This window comes from Ailuropoda melanoleuca, unplaced genomic scaffold, assembly GCF_002007445.2.
Source record: "Ailuropoda melanoleuca isolate Jingjing unplaced genomic scaffold, ASM200744v2 unplaced-scaffold9814, whole genome shotgun sequence".
NCBI classification, from domain to species: Eukaryota; Metazoa; Chordata; class Mammalia; order Carnivora; family Ursidae; genus Ailuropoda; species Ailuropoda melanoleuca.
In genome coordinates, this window is record NW_023255341.1 from 706,791 (window position 1) to 723,338 (window position 16,548).

Below are 16,548 nucleotides of genomic sequence, written 5' to 3' on the forward strand. Positions count from 1 at the left end.
ATTATCCATCACGACCAAGTGGGATTCGTCCCTGGGATGCAAGTGTGGTTCAACATTCACAAATCAATCAATATCATAGATTTTATCCAGAAAGAAAAATTCAAAAATCATATGATTCTCTCAATAGATGCAAAAAAGTATATGACAAAATACAGCACCTTTCCTGATTAAAACCCTTCAGAGTGTAGGGCTAGTGATCCTCAATCTCATAAAAACCATCTATGAAAAGCCTACAGCAAATATCATTCTCAATGGGGAAAAGATGGAAGCCTTTCCCTTAAGATCAGGAACACGACAAGGATGCCCACTCTCGCCACTATTATTCAACATAGTACTAGAAGTCCTTGCAACAGCAATCAGAAGACAAANCTCCCTTAAGATCAGGAACATGACAAGGATGCCCACTATCGCCACTATTATTCAACATAGTGCTAGAAGTCCTTGCAACGGCAATTAGAAAACAAAAAGGGATAAAAGGTATCCAAATCCGCAAAGAAGAAGTCAAAATGTCTCTCTTCGCAGATGACATGATACTCTATATGGAAAACCCAAAGGAATCCACTCCCAAACTATTAGAAGTTATAGAACAATTCAGTAAGGTGGCAGGATACAAAATCAATGCCCAGAAATCAGTTGCATTTCTATACACGAATAACGAGACTGAAGAAAGAGAAATTAGGGAATCCATCCCATTTACAATAACACCAAAAACCATACGTTACCTTGGAATTAACTTAACCAGAGACGTAAAGGACCTATATGCTAGAAACTNCATATTATAGAAACTATAAATCACTCTTGAAGGACATTGAAGAAGACACAAAAAGATGGAAAAATATTCCATGCTCATGGATTGGAAGAATTAACATAGTTAAAATGTCCATACTACCCAGAGCAATCTACACTTTCAATGCTATCCCGATCAAAATACCGAGGACATTTTTCAAAGAACTGGAACAAATAGTCCTTAAATTTGTATGGAACCAGAAAAGGCCCCGAATCTCCAAGGAACTGTTGAAAAGGAAAAACAAAGCTGGGGGCATCACAATGCCGGATTTCGAGCTGTACTACAAAGCTGTGATCACAAAGACAGCATGGTACTGGCACAAAAACAGACACATCGACCAATGGAACAGAATAGAGAACCCAGAAATGGACCCTCGGCTCTTTGGGCAACTAATCTTTGATAAAGCAGGAAAAAACATCGGGTGGAAAAAAGACAGTCTCTTTAATAAATGGTGCTGGGAAAATTGCACAGCTACACGCAAAAGAATGAAACTTGACCACTCTCTCACACCATACACAAAGATAAACTCCAAATGGATGAAAGACCTCAATGTGAGACAGGAATCCATCAAAATTCTAGAGGAGAACATAGGCAACAACTTCTATGACATCGGCCAGAGCAACCTTTTTCACGACACATCGCCAAAGGCAAGAGAAATAAAAGATAAAATGAACTTATGGGACTTTATCAGGATAAAGAGCTTCTGCACAGCCAAGGAAACAGTCAAAAAAACTAAGGCAGCCCACGGAATGGGAGAACATATTTGCAAATTATACTACAGATAAAAGACTGGTATCCAAGATCTACAAAGAACTTCTCAAACTCAATATGCGAGAAACAAATAAACAAATCATAAAATGGGCAGAAGATATGAACAGACGCTTTTCCAATGATGGCATACAAATGGCTAACAGAAACATGAAAAAATGTTCAAAATCATTAGCCATCAGGGAAATTCAAATCAAAATTAAGAAGCTGTGGTCCATATATACAATGGAATATTACTCAGCTATCAGAAAGAACAAGTTCTCAACATTTGCTGCAACATGGACGGCACTGGAAGAGATAATGCTAAGTGAAATAAGTCAAGCAGAGAAAGACAATTATCATATGATTTCTCTCATCTATGGAACATAGGGACTAGGAAGATCAGTAGGGGAAGAAAGGGATAAAGAAAGGGGGGGTAATCAGAAGGGGAATGGCTCCTGGGTGGCACAGCGGTTAAGCGTCTGCCTTCGGCTCAGGGCGTGATCCTGGCATTATGGGATCGAGCCCCACATCAGGCTCCTCCACTATGAGCCTGCTTCTTCCTCTCTCACTCCCCCTGCTTGTGTTCCCTCTCTCGCTGGCTGTCTCTATCTCTGTTGAATAAATAAATAAAATCTTTAAAAAAAAAAAAGGGAATGAAGCATGAGAGACTATGGACTCTGAGAAACAAACTGAGGGCTTCAGAGGGGAGGGGGTGGGGGAATGGGATAGGCTGGTGATGGGTAGTAAGGAGGGCACGTATTGCATGGTGCACTGGGTGTTATACGCAACTAATGAAACATCGAACTTTACATCAAAAACCAGGGATGTACTGTATGGTGACTAACAAAATATAATAAAAAAACATTAAAAAAAAAAAAAAAGAAGAGAAGAACCAGGTATGGAAGTAAAGCAAGAAGTTTCATTTTAGTCATACTGAGTTTGTGCTCCATACAGGATATCCTGGTAATTAGGCCCAGCAAGTAGCTGGAAGCACAGGGCTGGCCCTCAGGAAGAGGAACGGTATCTGAAAGGACAGATTTGGTAGTCATGGCAGTCAAAGAACACAGTGCAGACACAGTGAGAAAGGAAATGAGGATCCTATTTACTTTTTCTGCTCTCCCTTAAAACTAGACCATAAACTCCCTTTACAGTCTTCTTCTTTTAACTAATTACCTACAGGACAATAAAGAGTTTAATAAATGATGCAGCATAGTTATAAGGTTCCTGAAACCTCAACAGTTTCTTGACTTGGTTATTTCCTGGTCTTTATTAAACTGTAAGATACTAAGCTTCTTGTGCGCCTGGGTGGCTCAGTTGGTTAAGAGTCTGACTTTGGCTCCAGTCATGATCCCGGGGTTCTGGGATCAAGCCCCCACATCAGGCTCCCAGCTCAGTGGGGAGCCTGCTTCTCCCTCTCCCTCTGCCCCTGCCCCTTCTTGTGCTCTCTCTCTCTCTCAAATAAATAAATAAAATCTTTTAAAAAAAGATACTAAGCTTCTTTCATAGTCCTTTTCATAGATAATTTTGAGGAAGAATTCTTAGTTTTTATACCCGAGGAGAACACATACAGCCTATGAGAACAAGGATGCTTTCAGTATTCTTCTATGTATCTGGCCCAGCACCTAACTCAATATTTACCACACAGCGTTGCACATGCCGCCACTACTGTTGATCATCACCACTGTCATCACCCCGCTGGTTCCATCTACTGAGAACTGACTATAATGCCGGGCAACCCAGTACTTATATATATTAACTATTTTAATCCTCATAACAACCCTAAGAATGAGGTACTACTGTTATCCCCATTTTATAGATGAGGACCCAGGAGAAGTTGGGTTAACTTGCCCAATAATAAACAAACTAGGGGCGCCTGGGTGGCTCAGTTGTTGAGCATCTGCCTTTGGCCCAGGGCGTGATCCCAGGGTCCTGGGATCAAGCCCCACATTGGGCTCCCTGCTCTGCTGAGAACCTGCTTCTTCCTCTCCCACTTCCCCTGCAAGAGAGCGTTTCCTCTCTTGCTGGCTGTGTCTCTCTCTGTCAAATAAATAAATAAAATCTTTAAAAAAATAAATAAAAAAATAAACAAAGTTTATTTTGGGATTCAAGCTCAGGCAATCTAATTCTAGAGCTAGTGCTCTACTGGCTCTGTCCAGGCAGGATCATGGCCAAAGCAATGATAAAATATTGAACAGTGGGGCGCCTGGGTGGCTCAGTCAGTTAAGCACCTGCCTTCGGTTCAGGTCGTGATCCCGGGGTCCTGGGATGGAGACCCCATCCAGCTCCCTGCTCAGTGGGGAGCGTGCTTCTCCCTCTCCCTCTGCTGCTCCACCTGCTTATGTTCTCTCGCTCTGTCAAATGAATAAATAAAATCTTTAAAAAATAAATAAATAAAATAAAACATTGAACAGAGTGATCAAAAGCATTGTGCAAACGGATTCTCCTATGTGTGGTTAGGCATGAAGCACTGGGCAAAATATCAGCCTCTCATGGATAAAATAGGATCACCAACTGCCTGGCAGCTAAAGACCAAGGATAGCACAGGCACACTGGGAATGAGATCAAAACCAGATTTGTGGAGTGGCAGCAGAGTTCTGTGATGAGACAGGCACATTGGCACAACAATGAGAAGAAGTAATATCAAGAGCCAGGGAAGTAAGAACATCGTTGAGGAAATAAAGACAGCATCATAAGAAAATAGAATTGCTAATAATGTATATCTTCCCTTTGTTTTTTACTCATGGACTTGATCCACCAGAACTGCCTCCTTCTAAAATCTTAAATTCAAGAATCCCCATTTGCTGACCATAGCTCACTCTCACTAAACCTGTTCTTCAACCTCATTATGACCGCAGTCTCTTGAGGCCACCTTTAGTTTTTCTCTTGGTCTACTTGCCTCCTGCTGATCTGTTTTCCTTTCCAACCCATCCTGGACTCCACATGACTCAACATTTGAACCATTCTCACAAGTATCTCCCATATCCATATATCTTCATCCCTCTGCTACAACCGCTCATCAAAATCCCAAACCTGTACCAATGCTATAGTCTTGCCTTGTATGCTCCTATACCCAAGTCCTACACAATGCTTGGTCTCTGACCTCAGGTGGACCCTCACTGTCAACCATAAGTGTTTTTACTTGCCCTGAGTTCAGTTCCTTTACCTAGTCTCTTCAGGTTCTATTTTTAAGCCTTCATTCATCTCACCTCACACTCCCAATTCCTGTTCCTCCAGGTCCTATCAGACATCCTTGCTTCACACTTGTAAAGAAAAAGGTTTTAGAATCCATCACCTATGACTTCCTCAGCTCCCTGCCTCCTCTCTCCTATAATTTGCCAACCTGACTCTTTCCAGAAAAGCCATATCCCACCCCAATCCCACCTTTGACCATGGGTTGTTATTTCAAACATAACCCTGTTACCAGCCAGTTTGCCTGAGATGTAATCTTACATAATCAGTAGTGGGGAGAAGAAAACAGGATAAGAAAAAAATTTCTCAGGCCAGGAGAAAAAGGAAAGCATAGGAAAAAAAAATGAGACAAACAGCAAAAAGAAGATGGTAAAAACAAACTCCAATATATCAATAAACATAAAAAAACATTTATGAGTAAAACTCACCCGTTAAAATGCAGAGGTTAATAGACTGGATAAAATTTTTAAAAATCCGCTATGCCATTTTACAAGGGACACATCTAAAACATAAAGATGAGGAAAGATTGAAAATAAAAAAGATGGAAAAAGATATACCAGATAAATGCCAACCCAAAGAAAGTTGATGTCATTATATTAACATCTAAAAAATAAAACTTCGGGACAATAAAAGCATTATAACACATAAAGAAAATCAGCACATAGAGTAAATAAACCTGTGTGTGCTAATTAAACACTTCCAAATATATAAAGGAAGATTAAGTATACTAGAGAGAAATTGAAAAATCAACCATCAAAATGGGAGATTAATATACCTCTTTCAGTTATTGACAGTACAAGTAGATAAAAAATTAGTAACTATATAGACAAGTTGAACAACAAAATAAGCTTGATTTAGTGGACATATGTAGAAATCTTTATCCAATTGCAAAATCACATATTTTCAAGCACATATAGAACATCTACCCCCAAAATTATCATGTACTAGATTGTAAAACAAGTCTCAGTAAATTTCAGAGAAACCATTTCTCATATAGATCATGGTCTCTGACCTCAATGAAATTAAATATAAGGCCAATAACAAGAGATCATTTTTAATCTTGAAACATTTTGGAAATATAAAGACACCTCTAAATAACTCATAAGTCAAACAAACATATAACCATACTAAATCTATCATTAATATCTTAAAGAAGAAACCTGCTGCCTGTTTTACCACCATTACCACTCCCATACCATGGAATGTATTCTAGGAGTTCAAAAAGGAAAATATGGAATAAAAATAATGCTTTTGTATGCAAAGAGTTTTATGGTAAATGATATAACACATTTTGAAAAACATAACTCAGAAAAGTAATGAAGGCACAAATAAAACCAGACAGATTTGAAGTTAGGAAACCTGTGATCTTTCATATTCTCCTAACTGATGAATCCTAGGGTTTAGTGGAGAAACCAAAGCCCAGAAATACCTGTTAATGCTCTTCAGTGAAATTCAGTCACAGATGTGTTGTCAAAAGAGCAAGGATTATCTACTGAGAAAACCACAGCTCAGATAACATGTGTCCAAACCCAAGCTCTGATGGAAAATTTGTTCCATGTTAGTCGTGGGGTGTCAAGACTCAGATTAAATATCTTTTTAAAAAAAGATTTTATTTATTTGACAGAGAGAGAGAGCATGCATGTACGAGTGCACAAGCAGGGGAAAGGGCAGAGGGAGAGAGAGAAGCAGACTCCTGGCTGAGCTGGGAGCCTGCCAGGTGGCCCAATCCCAGGACCCCAGGATCATGACCTGACCTGAAGGCAGACGCTTAACTGACTGGCCAAGCAGGCACCCCTCAGATTAAATATCTTAATATAGCATCCTTTTGGGACCTCATATCCACAGGAAGTTATTTTAGGAAAGATGGTTTATTTAGAAAATTATATACATTTACTGCTCAAAATTCAGGATAATATTTTAATGCAAATATAAAAGCCAGGGGGAGCTGGAAAATCTATCAAAATAGAAGGTTAACATACCTCTCCCAATTATATATCCAAGTGGATATATCTAATTATACCCTAAACCTATAGATTAGGAGATAATAATAATTAATAAGTGAACATTAACATTAACAGCTAGTTTTCAAGAAGGGGTGGGGAGAGCTTTCTCAAGTTATTTTAAATTCTGAAGACCAGCTATAAAAACAAAAAACTGAGCCAAACTGATAGGAATCATGGAATAATGAATATAGTGGCATAAGACAGACTTGGGTTCAAATCTCAGCTTTGCTATTTATTAGTTCTATGACCCTGGACAAGGGCCCAAAACATATATTTAAAAAAAAAAGATTATCAAAAATGTAGAAATCCTTGGAAGAAGAGTGTTTACATTAAAAACCACTGTTGGTGTTCCCAAAATGGAAACTGATGTGAATCAGAAAAACACCAAATAATGTCCCTGCACCGGCAGCAAATAAACAAGTTTCTCTGTGTTTAATTTGTTGGCCACCTTGGTACCTCTCCCTCTCCCAAACATACAGTGCATATTCAAACTAGAAACTTCTACCGTGTGTTACCTCCTTAGGGGCAGGCACTGTATCTGGACTTCATACCCCCAAGAACTTATTTAGCACAGTGTCTGATACAAAGTATAAATTCAATAAATGTTTACTGAATGTCTTCACCCAGAAATCTATTTATATTTATATGTTTAAACTTAACTCATGGAAATTGAAGAGCAGTAATAGAGCTGAGAGAAAAGTGGTTCTGTTTTCTTGAAGCAGTATGGTGTTGTGGTTAAAAGCGCAGACTCTGGAATCAGACTGCCTGCACGAATCCCAACCTCACTATTCACTAGTTTGTGCGACCCTGGGCAAGTTCCTACACCTCTCAGCACTTCCATTTCCTCATTTGTAAAATGAAGATAATTACCTACCTTTTTGAGCTTGTTATAAAGATTCAATGAGTTTTTACAATATGTGCATGAAGTAATAACACAGAGAATGCTCTCCGTTAGCTATTTTTATTTTGTCAGGTTTCATATGTGTATTCATGCTTTACGACTTAACTGGTTCTTGATAGATTCCTGTCTCATGTTGAGGTCTTTCATCCCTTTAGAGTTTTGTGTACAGTGTAAGAGAATGGTCAAGTTTCATTCTTCTGTATGGACCTCAGTGTAAGACAGGAATCCATCAAAATTCTAGAGAACACAGGCAGCAACTTCTTCGACATCGGTCACAACAACTTCTTTCAAGACACATCTCCAAAGGCAACGGAAACAAAAGCAAAAATGAACTTTTGGGACTTCATCAAGAAAAAAGCTTCTGCACAGCAAAGGAAACAGTCAATAAGACTAAGAGGCAACCCACAGAATGGGAGAAGATATTTGCAAATGACACTACAGATAAAGGGCTGGTATCCAAGATCTATAAACAACTTCTCAAACTCAACACCCAAAAAACAAATAATCAAGTCAAAAAATGGGCAGAAAACATGAACAGACACTTCTCCAAAGAAGACATAAGAATGGCTAACAAACACATGACAAAATGTTCAACATCATTAGCCATCAGGGAAAAATCAAAACCACATTGAGATACCACCTTATACCAGTTAGAATGGCAAAAATTAAAAAAGCAGGAAACAACACATGTTGGAGAGGATGTGGAGAAAGGGGAACCCTCTTATACTGTTGGTGGGAATGTAAGTTGGTACAGCCACTTTGGAAAACAGTATGGAGGTTCCTCAAAAAGTTGAAAATAGAGCTACCCTATGACCCAGCAATTGCACTACTGGGTATTTACCCCAAAAATACAGATGTAGTGAAAAGAAGGGGCACATACATCCCAATGTTCATAGCAGCAATATACACAATAGTCAAACTGTGGAAGGAGCCGAGATGCCCTTCAACAGATGAATGGATAAAGAAGATGTGGTCCATATATACAATGGAATATTACTCAGCCATCAGAAAGGATGAATACCCATCATTTGCATGAACATGGATGGAACTGGAGGGGATTATGCTAAGTGAAATTAGTCAAGCAGAGAAAGACAACTATCATATGGTTTCACTCATATGTGGAACATAAGGAATAGCATGGAGGACATTAGGAGAAGGAAGGGAAAAATGAAGGGGGGAATCAGTGGGGGAGATGAACCATGAGAGACTACGGACTCTGGGAAACAAACTGAGGGTTTTAGAGGGGAGGGAATGGGGGGATGGATTAGCATGGTGATGGGTATTAAGGAGGGCACGTATGGCAATGAGCACTCGGATGTTATACGTGAACAATGAATCATGGAACACTACATCAAAAACTAATGAAGTACTGCATAGTGACTAACATAATAAAAAAAAAGACTTAACTGGTTCTTGAAAAATGACATTTACTTTATTTTAAAGAACACACATGAATTGTGAGTTAAAGTGCATCTAGACACCAAAGTTTCAAGCATTGTTTTTCAAAGTGAGAAACTATGCTGAGAATATTTAAGATGACAGGAGAATCTGAGGAAAACTGACCCATGCTCAAGGACAAAAAGACTTGAACTCATATTAAAGTGGATTTTATCCACAGGTGTCACAATCTTTATGATTGTGTTGCTGCTATCTTTGATGAAAGCCAGCTTGATCACATATTAAAACTTCTTTCCAAAAAGATTCTTTCCCACAAAAAAATAAATAAATAAAAAATAAAGTGTTCCTCTAAACCTATAAGTAGTAATTATGTGATGGTTTTGCATATAAATTATATTGGATTATCAGTTACATCCCATCAAAGTGATATGGTAAGAGCATTTTGCTGTTTGGACCAAGGAAAATGGACAATTTGGATAAAATTTATACTTCACTGAACACGAAAAAGTGAACCAGAGTCTTTCAACGGGTATAAGTTTAAACCAAGAAGCTCTGAATTAAACTGCTGTTTTTAAGCAAATGATACTATGTTTTACACAGAAATTGATTAGTGATGTGAGAAGATTTACACTGCTACATGTCAGATTCTGTATACTCTTGAACACAGATAATCAGAACTGATATGGCTATGACAAGAAATGTGATGGTGTCTACATTTTTGAAAGGTTAGAATTGAAACTGGGCTACAAGTTATAATCGGTAAAGAAAATTTGGGATTTTGGAATGTCAGTGGACTTCTAATTCTAGCTAAGACAGAGTATCAAAAAATGTATTTCCACCTTGCCTGAAAGAAGCCACTGCCCCATATGGATAAAATACATGAAACAGTGGTGTTTTCAAGACACTGAACATCAGGCAATGAAGAACTCTGATCCCTGAGAGATAATAAACAAACAGGGTGAGACCTCGGATTTTCCAGGCTCACTGTCTTGAGACAGTTTCCAGACTATGGTGCAGGAAACAGAAATGTAGGCAGAACCTGGTGAACTCCTTGAGCTGAAGTGACAGAGCTAAGAGTCTAGGAAAACACAGGTGGCTAAAGTTCATAAGACAGAATACCTGAGAGAGCTGCACACAGATTTTGAGAAGCTGCCAAGGATCTCTCTTGAGTATTCAGCACAGCACTGATCAGTGCGTGGCACGCCTGTGATGAAATTACCCTAAGCCAAGGATAGAACCAACTGAAAGGATTCAAAGGAACAGTGTCTGTCACTTATACAGGGCTAGAAGTAGTGTCTGTTCCAGCAGACAAGTTGGAAAACTTCATGATTCACAGGGCATGGGGCAAAGTATGCAGAAGGGTCTTGCTTCCATAATGGGAACTTAGCCCTAGACTGTGTACTGCTCTGGTTCTGCCTAACAAACCTAAACAAAACAGTCTGAAAGGGATCAATCTGATTCCAAGTAACTCAAGCACATCCCAGAACAGAGCTCAAGCATATTTGTAGTAATATAATAATATGTAGCACCAAGCAAAGTAAAATTCAGAATATCTGGTACCCAATAAAAAAATTAACAGGCATGATTTTCAATGACATGGATGAACCTAGAGGGTATTATACTAAGTAAAATAAGTCAGACAGGGAAAGGCAAATACCATAGGATTTCATTTATATGTGGAATCTAAAAAAATGAAACAAATGAACAAAAAAAAAACAGAAACAGAATCATAAATACTGGGAGAACAAACTGGTGGTTGGCAGAGGGGTGGAGGGTGGGAGAATGGGTAAATGGGTGAAGGGGAGTGGGAGGTACAGGCTTCCAGTTATGGAATGAATAAGTCACAAGGATGAAAGGTACAGCACAGGAAATACAGTCAATGGCATTTTAATAGTGTTGTATGGTGACAGAAGGTACCTACACTTGACGTGAGCTCAACATAGCATAACAAATGAAGTTACCAAATTATTATGGTATAAACCTGAAATTAATATAACATTATGTGTCAACTACACTTCAATAAAAAAAAATTAACAGGCATGCAAAAAAGCAGGAAAATACAGTCCATGATGAGGAGATAAATCAAAAACGAAAAACTGACAGAAAGGTTAGAATTAGTGGGAAAAAAAGATTAAAACAGTCATTTTAACTGTATTCCAATTTTTAAAAGTTAAATAAGGACATGGAAGACATTACAAAAAATACCCAAATCAAACCTAGAGGTAAAAACAATGTTTAAGATGAAAAGTACACAGAATGGGATTAACAGCAGATTACACATTGTAGTAGAAAAGATTACTGAATTTGAAGACATTGTAATAGGAACTATCTAAATGAAACAGTAAGAAAAAAATACTTTAAAAAAAACAGAGAAAAAATAGCATTAATGAACCGTAGAACAACTTTAGGCTGGTCAATGTACATGTAACTGGAGTCACCAAAGGAAATGAAGACACTGAAAAATTTTTTGAGGAAACAGTGGCCAAAATTTTTCTAAATTTGATGAACAATAGAAACTCAGATTGAAGAAACTCAATAAACTTCATGCCAAAGAAATATAAAGAAAACTACATCATATGGCACACCACAGTCAAATTTTTTAAAACCGGAGATAATGAGAATATTGTCAAAGCTGGAGGCAGGGGGTACATGTTACACACAGAGAAACAAAGACAATGATGAAAGGAAATTTATCATTGGAAACCATGAAACAAGAAGAAAGAGGAACATCTCTAAAATACTGAAAGGAAAAAACCCGTCAACCTAGAATTCCAAACCCAGTGAAATATCATCCAAAACCAGAGGTGAAATAAAGCCTTTTTCAAACATGCAAGAGTTGAAAGAATTAATTGCCAGTAGACCTGTGCTATAAAAATCGTTAAAGTTTTTGGGCAGAAGAAAAATAACCTAGATAGAAATATGGGTCTAGGGGTGCCTGGGTGGCTCAGTCGGTTAAGCATCTGACTCTTTATTTCGGCTCAGGTTGTTATCTTGGGGTTGTGAGATCAAGCTCTGTGTCAGGCTCATGCACTGCCTGCTTGAGATTCTCTATTTCCCTCTCCCTCTGCCCCTACCCCCCTCTAAAAAAGCAAGAAATATAGGTCTACAAAAGGGAATGAAGGGCACATGCAATGGCAAACTATGTGGGTAAAAATATTTTTTTCTTATAGAACAAATGGGCAAAGAAGATATCATATGTGTACACACACACACACACACACACACAGTGAAATATTACTCAGCCATAAAAAATGATATCTTGCCATTTTTAACAACATGGATGGACGTAGAAGATATTATACTAAGTGAAATAAGTCAGACAGAGAAAGGCAAACACCATATGATTTCATTAACCTGTGGAATCTATAAACAAAACAAACAAGCAAACAAACAAAAGCAGAAACAGATGCATCAATGCATAGAATAAACTGATAGTTTCTAGAGGGGAGAGATGTGAGGGTATGAGCAAAATAGGTGAAGAGTAATGGGAGATACAGGCTTCCAGTCATGGAATGAATAAGTCACTGGTATAAAGGGTACAGCATAGGGAATATATATGATGGTATTGTAATAGTATTTTATGGTGACATATGGTAGCTATGATTATGAACATAGCATAACATATAAACTTGTCAAATCACTATATTGTACACCATTGTAACAGTGTGTGTCAACTATACTTCAATAAAAATAATTGATTGTTAAAAGTAAAATATATAAATATAACAATGTATTGTGAGGTACAAAACATATATAGAACGAAGTTAGAAGACTTACACAACCTGATTTTAAGGCTTATTATAAATCTACAATAATTAAGTGAGAGTGGTATTGGCATACAGATAGACAAACAGAGCAATGGAACAGAAGGCTCCAGAAATAAAACATGTTTATAGTCACTTGATTTTTGATAATGGTACAAGAGAGTTCAGTGGAGAAATGATAGTCATTTCAACAAATGATGCTGGAAAAACAGGATATCCAGAAGCAACATTTTTAAAAATGTGAAGATTTCTTAGATATGACACTTAGAAACATGATCCAGAACTTGTTAACTTAGACTTCATTAAAATTAAAAAATTCTGCTCTTTGAAAGACGCTGATAAAAAAAAATAGGACAAGCCAGTTACTGGAAGAAAATATTTGCAAATAGTATATCTGATAAGGACTTGTATCCAGAATATATAAAGAACTCTCAAAACTATAATTTAAAAAGAACCACACAACTCAAAATTTTTAAATGGACAAAATTTGAACAAATGCATCACCAAATAGGATATATGAATAGCAAATACACTCAAGAAAATATGCTCAACAACATTAATCATTAAGGAAAATGCAAACTAAAATTACAATGAGATACCCCTATACCGTTACTAGAATGAGTAAAATAAAAAATGTACCAAATGTTGACCAGAATTTGAAATAATAAGAGCTCTCATACACTGTAGAGGGACTATAAAATGGTATAGCCACACTGGGAAAGATTTTAGTAATTTCTCAAAAAGTTAAACATGTATCTCCCATATGACCCAGCCCTTCAACTTTTAGGTATTTGCCCAAGAAAAGCAAACACATATGTCCATGCAAAGACTTGCATGTGAATGCTAATAGCAGCATTATTCATTATAGCCAAAAACTAGAAACAGCCCAAAGGTCCGTTAAAAGGTGAATGGATTTTTTAAAAGTTGTATATCCACACAATGGAATACTACTCAATAGTAGAAAGGAATGAGCTACTGCAATATGCAATATGGATCAATGTCAAATAATTATGCTGACTGAAAAAACTCAGACAAAAAAGAACACATAATATATGATTTCATTTATATAAAACTCTAGAAAATAAAAATTCGTTTATAGTGGCAGAAAACAGATCAGTAGTTGCTGGAGAGGAGTGTTACAGTACAGAGAGGGACAGGAAGGAAAGATTACAAAAAGGCACAAGGAAACTTGAAGGTAATGAATGTTTACTATCTTGATTTTGGTGATGCTTTAATGGGTATATCAGATGTCAAAATTTATCAAATTCTATACTTTTTAAGATGTAGTTTGTCATATGTAAATTATATGTCAATAAAGTTTGTTAAAGTTTTAAAATTAAATATAACCATATCTTGTAATCAGAAGTTTTACCACCCCAGAATACCTATAAAACAGTAGGAGACTCTAGATGTATTCAAACAGTAAAATGTTGTTTTATGTCAGAGGGGGTTTTTTCTTCTAAGAGGTATTTTATTATTTTTATTTATGTGCATTATTTTTTATTCAAGTATAATTAACGTACAGTGGTATATTAGCTTCAGGTGTACAATATGATTCAACAATTCTATATATTACTCAGTGCTCATCAAGATAAGTCTACTCTTAATCTCCCTTGTCTATTTCACTCCCCCCCCACCCACTCCCTCTCTGGGAACCACAGGTTTGTTCTTTGTATTTAAGAGCCTGGGGGGTGTCTTTTTTCTTTATTCATTTGTTTTATTTCTTAAATTCCACATATGAGTGAAATTGTATGGTATTTGTCTTTTTCTGACTGACTTATTGCCCTTAGCATTATACCCTCTAGGTCCATCCATATCATTGCAAATGGCAAGATCTCATTCTTTTTTATGGCTAAGTAATATTCCATTATCTATCTATCCATACACACACACACACACACACACACACACACACACACACATCTCCATTTATCTATCAATGGACACTTGAGTTGCTTCCATATCTTGGCTATTGTAAATAATGCTGCAATAAACATAGGGGTGCATATATCTTTTTCAGTTAGTGTTTTCATCTTCTTTGGGTAAATATCCAGTAGTGGAATTACCAGATCATACAGTAATTCTATTTTTAACTTCTTGAGGAACCGCCATACTGTTTTCCACAGAGGCTGCACCAATTTGCATTCCCACCAACAGTGCACAAGGGTTCCTTTTTTTCCACATCCCCGCCAATGCTTGTTATTTTTTGATTTTTTGGGGTTTTGTTTTGTTTTGTTTTCAAAGATTTTATCTATTTATTTGAGAGAGAGAGAGTGCGCACAAGCGGGGGGGAGGTAGAAGGAGAGGGGGAAGAAGGCTCCCTACTGAGCAGGGAGCCTGATTCGGGGCTCAATCCCAGGACCCCAAGATCACAACCTGAGCCAAAGGCAAATGTTTAACCAACTGAGCCACCCAGGCACCCCTGTCTTTTTTTATTTTAGCCATCCTAACAGGTGTAAGGTGATATCTCATTGTGGTTTTGATTTGTATTTCCATGATGATTAGTGATACTGAGCATCTTTTCATGTGTCTGTTGACTACTTGTATGTCTTCTTTGGAAAAATATCTATTCAGTTCCCCCTGCCCATTTCTAATCAGATCATTTGGGGTTTTTTTTTTTTTTGGTGTTATCTAAGTTCTTTATATATTTTGGATATTAACCCCTTATTGGATATAGCATTTGTAAATACCTTCTCCAATTCAGTAGGCTGCCTTTTTGATGGTTTCCTTCATTATGCAAAAGGACTTTTTTATAAAGAATAAATAATACACAGTAAATTTGAAATTGTTTCCATTAATATTTAATTTTGCTGCCTAAAACATGTTTTTTTTTAAAGATTTTATTTATTTATTTGACAGAGAGAGAGACAGCCAGCGAGAGAGGGACCACAAGCAGGGGGAGTGGGAGAGGAAGAAGCAGGCTCCCAGCGGAGGAGCCTGATGTGGGGGAACGCCAGGATCACGCCCTGAGCCGAAGGCAGACGCTTAACCACTGTGCCACCCAGGCGCCCCTATACTTGAATTTTAAAATGTGAAAAGACAGCATGCATGCTCAGAGCTGAGAAGATGAAACAGCAACAAAATGTTTGCATAATTGTCTCCCAGAACTATGAATATCATTATTTAGTAACTGCATTCAACAATGGGCTTCTTTTATTTTTAGATTTATATGTTCCATGAAGTATCTTTTTTCAGCTCTGACAGTCATTTGAATCAAGTATAAAAATAAATAGAACTTAGAATCAGACCCTCAAATAGCTGTATCATAAACCAATATTTTGTTTAAATGAAGTACATTTAATGTCGGTGTTCTCATCAAAATGAGAGCAAAGGAAAAAATGAGAGCAAAAGTTATTATACCATTCATAAATACTAAAATTAATTTTAAAGTGTCCATTTCATCTTATACCTTTATATCTATTTTTATAGAAATGAATGTCTTATATAATATTAGTACAGTTAATATGCCATTTATGAGTAAATACACATATATTAAGGGTGATCAAAATGTTCAGTGGTAAGGGAGAATGATCAAAAAAGTTGGGAAATGTTTTGCTTAAAGGAGGATGAAGGGAAACCATTCTTGCAAACTGCCATATGTTATTGTGATTCTGCGTGCATGTATTTATGATGTATGTTAATCAGGAAAGAATAAATCACTCTGATGATTGTAATTCAGTTGCCCTGATGCAAGTAAGGCGGCATAATGAATAAGGATTTGTGTTGCCATAAAGTACATTCCAAAGTGAACTCTAT

The 16,548-nt window shown here is 37.2% G+C and overlaps 1 protein-coding gene across 13 annotated transcripts in view; it reads right to left on the reverse strand.

Moving 5' to 3' along the window:
• Positions 1 to 16,548, reverse strand: part of SYTL4 (synaptotagmin like 4) — a 69,903-nt gene that overhangs the window by 33,729 nt on the left and 19,626 nt on the right. For 7 of the 13 annotated variants that reach the window (XM_011237577.3, XM_019810224.2, XM_019810225.2 and 4 more), the window contains one exon: positions 5,155 to 5,228. The exons of 4 other annotated variants lie outside the window; for them this stretch is intronic. The gene's annotated coding sequence lies outside the window, so the exon portion shown is untranslated. Of the gene's footprint in view, positions 1 to 3,765; positions 3,829 to 5,154; positions 5,229 to 16,548 lie in introns of those variants that run through there. 2 more of the 13 variants (XM_019810228.2, XM_034653545.1) reach the window with 2 other exon arrangements.